This window comes from Rhinopithecus bieti, unplaced genomic scaffold (genome assembly GCF_001698545.2).
Source record: "Rhinopithecus bieti isolate Rb0 unplaced genomic scaffold, ASM169854v2 scaffold_1618, whole genome shotgun sequence".
Classification (NCBI taxonomy): Eukaryota; Metazoa; Chordata; class Mammalia; order Primates; family Cercopithecidae; genus Rhinopithecus; species Rhinopithecus bieti.
In genome coordinates, this window is record NW_016803937.1 from 5,492,964 (window position 1) to 5,500,835 (window position 7,872).

Consider the following 7,872-nt stretch of genomic DNA (forward strand, 5'->3'; position numbering starts at 1 on the left):
AAGTATACATATGTAACAAACCTGCACGTTATGCACATGTACCCTAGAACTTAAAGTATAATAATAAAATAAATAAATAAATAAATAAATAAATAAATCTCACAATAGCCCTATGGAGTAGAACTAACGCATTTTACAAGATGAACTGAGGGTTATGGAAGCAAGGGCATCGTCACCAAGTGGTAATCAGCAAATTGCGTCTACAACTAAAGGTCCAATTTTCCCACTATATCACATTGATTAAGCCATTTGAAATTCTCAAATAATATTCATAATTTAATAACTTGCAAATGTATAGTAGTTTGTTCTTTAAAAACATCATACTATCCAAGAATAACAGTCCTTGGAATTACACAGTCTTGCAAATAGTAGTTTCTTATTCCTCTTCATCTAGCTCCACACAGCCAATCAGTTTTCTCTTTACATTTTGAGGTCCCTGTATTAAATGGATCTTTCATCTCTCAATGCAGAAAACTCCAAGCTATGGTCTGAATGTGCCCCCCAAAACTTTTGTGTTAGAAACTCAATGCACAGTGCAACAGTGTTGGGAGTTAGAATCTCATGGGAAATATTTAGGTCATGAGGTCCCCACTCTCATGAATGAATTATCACTGCATAAAGGGCTTGCAGAAGTGAGTTCATAGTCTTACACACTTACGCCCTGTGGGGACACAGGAAGAAGACCCTCATGAGATGCCAGCACTTTGGTCTTGGACTTCTCAGCCTCCAGAACTATGAGAAATAAATTTTGGTTCTTTATAAAGTAAAAAAAAAAAAAAAAAAAAAAAAAGGATTAAGAATGTTAATAATGTATTTTTGTAAAGTGAAAACTAGGAATTGTACATTCCAAATCATAATCCATGATATAAACAGGGCAGAGCACCAAAAGGTAAAATGTAAAAGACATGAAGAAAGCATAAAAAAAAGGGAAGAATAAAACACAACAGTCAGACCAAATAAAACAATCATAATGAAAAAGGCAGCCCAAATTCCCTTATATAAAGACACAGTCCTAGATCTGATTAAACAAGGTCCATCAGAAGCACACCTAAACCAAAACAGCACAAAGGACTTATTTTTTTTTTTTTTTTTTTTTTTTTTTTTTTTGAGAAGGAGTCTCGCTCTGTCACCCAGGCTGGAGTGCAGTGGCCAAATCTCAGCTCACTGCAAACTCCGCCTCCCGGGTTTACGCCATTCTCCTGCCTCAGCCTCCCGAGTAGCTGGGACTACAGGCGCCCGCCAAGCACAAAGGACTTATAAAGAAAAGTCTGTGTAAAGATTCAGTAACCAACTGTGATTGAATGAACTGGATAAGGTACAATATCACTATCAAGTTAGAATTTAAATGAGAAAGTATTGCCCAAGAAAGGTAGTAATATAATGATAACAGGCATAAGTTATAACAAGGACATGCCATTATTAAATCTTCATGTACTGACACAGGATATAGCTATGGGGACTTCAATGCTTATAGCTATCTAATCAAACCATTTTGCTATATGTCAAGTGCCATAAACTGCTCAGATTTTTTAACCCAGTAATTTCCCAACTCTGATAAATTATCCTCAAGAAATAGTGCAAAATATGGACAACTATGTATCCCACAAGGTATTCATAATAGCAAAAACTTGGAAATAATCTAATATACCTAACAGAAGAAGAAAAATAAGTACATTAAAATATTTAAAATGATGCTTTTGAACAGTTTTAATAACATGGGGAAAATGTTAAAATGTTAGGTAAAAGAGCAGGAAATATATTTTTGTACACAGATTATAAGTTTAAGAAATACACATAAAAAATGCTAAAGGAGGCCGGGCGTGGTGGCTCAAACCTGTAATCCCAGCACTTTGGGAGGCAGAGAGATGGGCGGATCACGAGGTCAGGAGATGGAGACCATCCTGGCTAACACGGTGAAACCCCGTCTCTACTAAAAAAATACAAAAAGCTAGCCGGGCGAGGTGGCTGGCGCCTGTAGTCCCAGCTACTCGGGAGGCTGAGGCAGGAGAATGGCGTGAACCCGGGAGGCGGAGCTTGCAGTGAGCTGAGATCCGGTCACTGCACTCCAGCCTGGGCGACAGAGCGAGACTCCGTCTCAAAAAAAGAAAAAAAAAAAAAATGCTAAAGGTAATAAACTAAAATGTTACCAGTGGTGAGGGATAGTGGGAATTAGAAGCAATTTGAATTTTCTTTATACTTTACTCCCTAAATTTTGCATATCAACTATGTACCATTTATATATAACAAAAATACTGTAACAAGTCTATATGCATCAAACAACATGGCTAAAAATACAAAAAAGAAAACCATCAGAAACACAAAGATTTAATGACAAAACACAATTTAGTATGAGAAATTAGCTAACCCTTGACCCACAGGACAGAAACATTAGATAATGATAAATAAGGATGCAAAGGGCACTGTTAGAAACAACAGTGAAAGTCTTTGAAATGGGCAAAAACAACTCTTGGGTTTCTTGTTTTTCTAAGTTCACTATTTTTTCTAGTTTATCTAAGTCATTCCTTATTCAGGAGCTACTTGGTTTTGTTTTCCAAAACTGATTTATTTGAAAGATGGATTTGAGAACTTGTTAAAGGAGGGAAGCAGAGGACAGAAAGTTGGGTTTTATGTTTTATTAGTTTTATTTCAGATTCAGAGGGTACATGTGCGTGTTTGTTACACAAGTACGTCACGGTGGAGGTGGAGTTTCTAGTGTACCCATCACCCACCTATTGAACATTGTACCTACGAGGTAATGTTTCAACCCTCACCCCACTCCTACCCTCCCTGGAGCAACTTTTACAACTCTGTGGACACAGACCATTTATAATAATTCAAAGAGTTCTCTTCTGGCTGGGCATGGTGGCTTATGCCTGTAATCCCAGCATTTTGAGAGGCCAAGGTGGGAGAGGATTGATTGAGCCCAGGAGTTTGAGACTAGTCTAAGCAACACAGGGAAAGTCTGTCACTACCAAAAAAAAAAAAAAAGAAAAGAAAAAAATTAGCTGGGAGTGGTGCTGCCCACCTGTGGTCCCAGCTACCTGGAAGGCTGAGGTGGGAGGATCGCTTGGGTCTGGGAGGTTGAGGCTGCAGCAAGTAATGATTGTGTCACCATACTCCAGCCTGGGCAACATAAGACCACATCTTAAAAAAAAAAAAAATTATCTTCCACAGAAATGGCCAGAAATTTTGTCTGGCACTCTCCACAGGGCAATTGGTTGTTGCCCTGGGATAGTGACCAGTCATGCATTTATTCACCAATTGATTTCAGAATTGCTATTTACCTAATATATTAGTGCACAAGTTCTTTCCATTCTCCTTTGAGCCAGTTCCAACATCTTACCGATTCTCACATTGAGTTAAAGAAAATCCTTGGACCGGGCGCAGTGGCTCACGCCTGTAATCCCAGCACTTTGGGAGGCCGAGGCAGGTGGAACACCTGAGGTCAGGAGTTCGAGACCAGCCTGGCCAACAGGGTGAAAACCCATCTCTACTAAAAACACAAAAATTAGCCGGGCATGGTGGTGCATGCCTGTAATCCCAGCTACTCGGGAGGCTGAGGTGCGAGAATCGCTTGAACCCAGGAAGCAGAGGTTGCATTGAGCTGAGATCACGCCATTGTACTCTGGCCTGGTCAACGAGAGAGAAACTCCGTATCAAAAAAAAAAAAAAAAAAAGGAAGAAAGAAAAAATATTTGATGTGTGCATTTTAATACTTGCAGAGGAGACATAATTTTACCTTTAAAAAATTGTCTCTTAGCAGCACATATTTCATAACAAAGAAAGGATAGCTATTTTCAAATCTGATAATTCTGTAAGCACAATCCACACCATCTCAAGCACTCATGAGATAGTTATAAAAACAAACACAAATGTAATGGAAAAATCTCAGTACATTTAAAAAATAGAGTAGAAACCTCACTGGTCATTCAGTTTTATCTTAACACAATGAACTGAAAAATAAATGAGAACATAACAGGCTGCTCAAAGACTAGAGAGGGTGAAAATACTACACATTAACATCTATGATTGCTATGGGAACATCAAAAGTAATTTTTTTTTTTTTTTTGAGACGGAGATTCACTCTTGTTGCCCAGGCTGCAGTGCAGTGGTACAGTCTCGGCTCACTGCAACCTCCACCTCCCGGGTTCAAGAGATTCTCCTGCCTCAGCCTCCCGAGTAGCTGGGATTACAGGTTCCTGCCACTACGCCCAGCTAATTTTTGTATTTTTAGTAGAGACGGGGTTTCATCATGTTGGCCAGGATGGTCTTGATCTCCTGACCTCGTGATCCACCTGCCGCGGTCTCCCAAACTGCTGGGATTACAGGTGTGAGCCACCGTGCCCGGCCATTATTTATTTATTTATTTGAGACAGAGATTTGTTCTTGTTGTCCAGGCTGGAGTGCAATGGCGTGGTCTCCACTCACTGCAACCTCCACCTCCAGGGTTCAACTGATTCTCCTGCCTCAGGCTCCTAAGTAGCTGGTATTACAGGCGCCTGCCACCACGCCCAGCTAATTTTTGTATTTTTAGTAGAGACGGGGTTTCACCATGTTGGCCAGGCTGGTCTCGAACTCCTGACCTCAGGTGATCTGCCCGTCCCGGCCTCCCAAAGTGCTGAGATAACAGGCGTGAGCCACGGCACCCAGCCCCCGTCAAAAGTAAATTTTTAAAATTTCAAACATTATAAAAAAAAGTAAGCATTCCATTTCACATATGAAAAGAACAGCAAAACAACAAACCTAAAGTTTTAAGAGGGAGGAAATAATAATGATACGAACTATAAATAAATGAGAAAACATGTCATGAAATTTAAATAAATGTGCCAGGAGCTTGATATTTCAAACAGCTAATTAAAACAGGCAAAACTGTCAAATAGAAGGTTTTAAAATGTAGAAAAATAGGAGACATTTAGGATGTGAGCTATAGCAGCAAATTTTATTTTTTTATTTTTGAGAGACAGGGTTTCTCTTGTCACCCAGGCTGGCATGCTGTGCCTCACTGTAGCCTCGACCTCCCAGGTTCCAGAGATCCTCCCACCTCAGCCTCCCAAGTAGGTGGGAACTACAGGCGCATGCCACCATGCTTGGCTAATTTTGTTTTGTTTCGTTTTTGGGAGAAACGAGGTCCCACGATGTTGCCCAGGGTGGTCTTGAACTTCTGGGCTCAAGTGATCCTCCCGCCTCAGCCTCCCAAAGTGCTGGAATAACAGGCGTGAGCCACCATGAGGGGCAGCAGATCTTTTATTGAACTTAATCTGCATTAAGTGGCTGCTTGTGTCAAACAATGTTTTAGATTTTTAAAAATAATCGTAAAAACATTCCACGTAGGACTGATTATAAAACAACTATGCCCAGGGCAGTTTTGTTTAAAAATATACTACAATGGACAAGTGAAAAAGTTGACTAACAGTAGGGATGACATTAAAATAACTATGAAAATAATCCCCTCCTTGTTTAACACCAAGACCCAAGAGTTATGGATAAGTTCTATTTTTATGTAGAAAAATGATTCTATGTTAGAGAAGCTGATTCATACACAGAATACATTCAAAACCACCTCACAAAATCATTCCCAAGCTATCATCCAATCTCCATTCCCAATGGAGACAGAGATAAAATTCTTGGCTCATGACAAGGACTCAGTAATGTGATAAAAGAATAATGTACCAATTAGGGCTTATCACAGGGAGCTAAGGATTGTTCAAAATGAAACAATCTAAAACTAGCATCCACCCCATCAATAGCTTAAGGGCAAAAAGTCATATGATCATTTAAAAATACCAAAAGGCATTTGAAAACATTCACTACCACCCTCCTAAGACAAAATGGAACAAAGGGAATGCAAAAAATATTTCTCCAACATGCTGATGAGGATTCTAAAGTAAGACCTGGTATTAATATGATCATCAGCAGAGAAGTACTAGAGATGCACTCGAAAATCAGGAGCCAATCAAGCGTGTCTGGCCAGTCCCCACCACAGTGTTTTAGAACATGCGGGGAAATGCCACAGGATAGACAGGGAAGCAAGAGGAGCACGTGCTAGAATGCAGAGACAACAGCACTCTTAATAACTGAGGCTACAGCTTGATGAAAGCAAACAGCACATACAAGAAAAGCATTCAAAACAACAACCGACAAGCTGCACTTCTACAAACAAAAACCAGTGAGGAACTACGCAAGCACAAGAAATGCCAATCACATCACACCTAGAATCCCAGCACTGTGGGAGGCCGAGGCAGCGGATCCCCTGAGGTCAGGAGTTTGAAACCAGCCTGGCCAACATGGTGAAACCCCATCTCTACCAAAACTACAAAAATTACCCAGGAGTGGTGGTGGGCGCCTGTAGTCCCAGCTACTCAGGAGGCTAAGGCAGGAGAATCACTCAAACCCAGGAGGCACAGGATGCAGTGAGCTGACATTGCATCACTGCACTCCAGCCTGGGCAACAGAGTGAGACTCTGTCTCAAAAAAAAAAAAAAAAAGAAAAAAGAAAAGGAAAAAAAAGAAATGCCAATCACGGATGCAACAACCTATCATCACCACGACTGCCAAGAAAACTACCAAAGACCACCCCTGACATCATACGCATATGATTTCCGAGAGCAAGATCTCTAAAACCGGTCTAACTTGTATCGGTAGACACTGATGGAGAACTCTGTTATGTTCCTGAAAAGTCTGACTAAAGACTAAGATGCAACCATGGATGTTATGAATGCCTCATAGCATGGCTAGGACATGGGCCCTTCTAAGCTGAGAAAACCCAGGCTCAAGGAGGTGATTTCCATTTCCCAGGGTCACCCGTGAGCATATGGTGACCTCACACAGCCTGTTTGGAGCAGAGCTGGGCTTGCCACCCTTGTCTGGGTGACTCAGAAGCCTGGGATCTTTCCAAGCTACCTTCTGATCCACTGCCTATACCTTGATACTTTGGGATATCAAACGATATTCTACAAAGATTCATAATTGGAGGGAGCAGGTCTTACATGGTATTAAAATATACTCTAAAACAGCAAGACTCAAAACAGCATGATACTGGGACAGAAATGGAAATGTGGAATCATGGAGGTTCAGAATGAGGCCCAGCTATTTTTAGATATATGGCAAAACAGAGACTCTCTAATACATGGCAGGCAGTAACTGAGAAGCATAGGAAAATCACACAGAATGGGTTTTAACGTCTGGCTGAGCATACAATAGGAACCTATTGATACAAACCAGCAGGTGCCTTTGCTCTGTACTCTGTCCTGTATGCTCAATAGCTCAGAAGGCTTACTTTACTCAATCTCTGAAGGATTTCATAATTCATAAGGTGGATGTCTCCATTTCACAGATGGAGAAACTGAGGCTCAGAAAGGGAAATGACCAGCTCAGATCCTTCAGCCAGGTCTGGCTGATCAGCTAAGTTCCCCGGCCTCAACTGGCAGACAGGGCTGGGCTTTTCTGGGCTCCCAAAACTCAGGGTAGGGTGATGGTGGCTGCTGCCTCGAGCACCTTTGTGTCCCTCATCCTTGCATGCTCCCAGTTCCCTCACCGTGGGCCTGGACTGGTGTGCCCAATGGCTGCCCTCTGCTCCTGGTTGACTGACTCTCCAGTTGCCTCCTGGGTGTGCCTGGAGTCTCATGCTGCACTCCCATGCCTCCTGTCACCCCGACTCAGTTTCCCTTCTCATCCCAGCCAGCAGCTATGGCTGTCTGGCTGTGACTCTGTTGAGTTCACCTTTATGAGCCTCTGTTTCCATAGCTGTGAGATGGTGGAGATGATAGGAACCACTCATAGGGTTGCTGTGAGATTAAACCAGGTGCTGAGCATTGAGAACCTGATATGGGGCCAGGTTCAGATGCACGAACCACCCCACCCCCAACCCCGCCC

General features: G+C 41.8%; 1 protein-coding gene across 4 annotated transcripts in view; it reads right to left on the bottom strand.

Annotated features, from left to right (window-relative positions):
• Positions 1–7,872, bottom strand: part of NECAB2 (N-terminal EF-hand calcium binding protein 2) — a 38,740-nt gene that overhangs the window by 17,042 nt on the left and 13,826 nt on the right. The window lies entirely within an intron of this gene.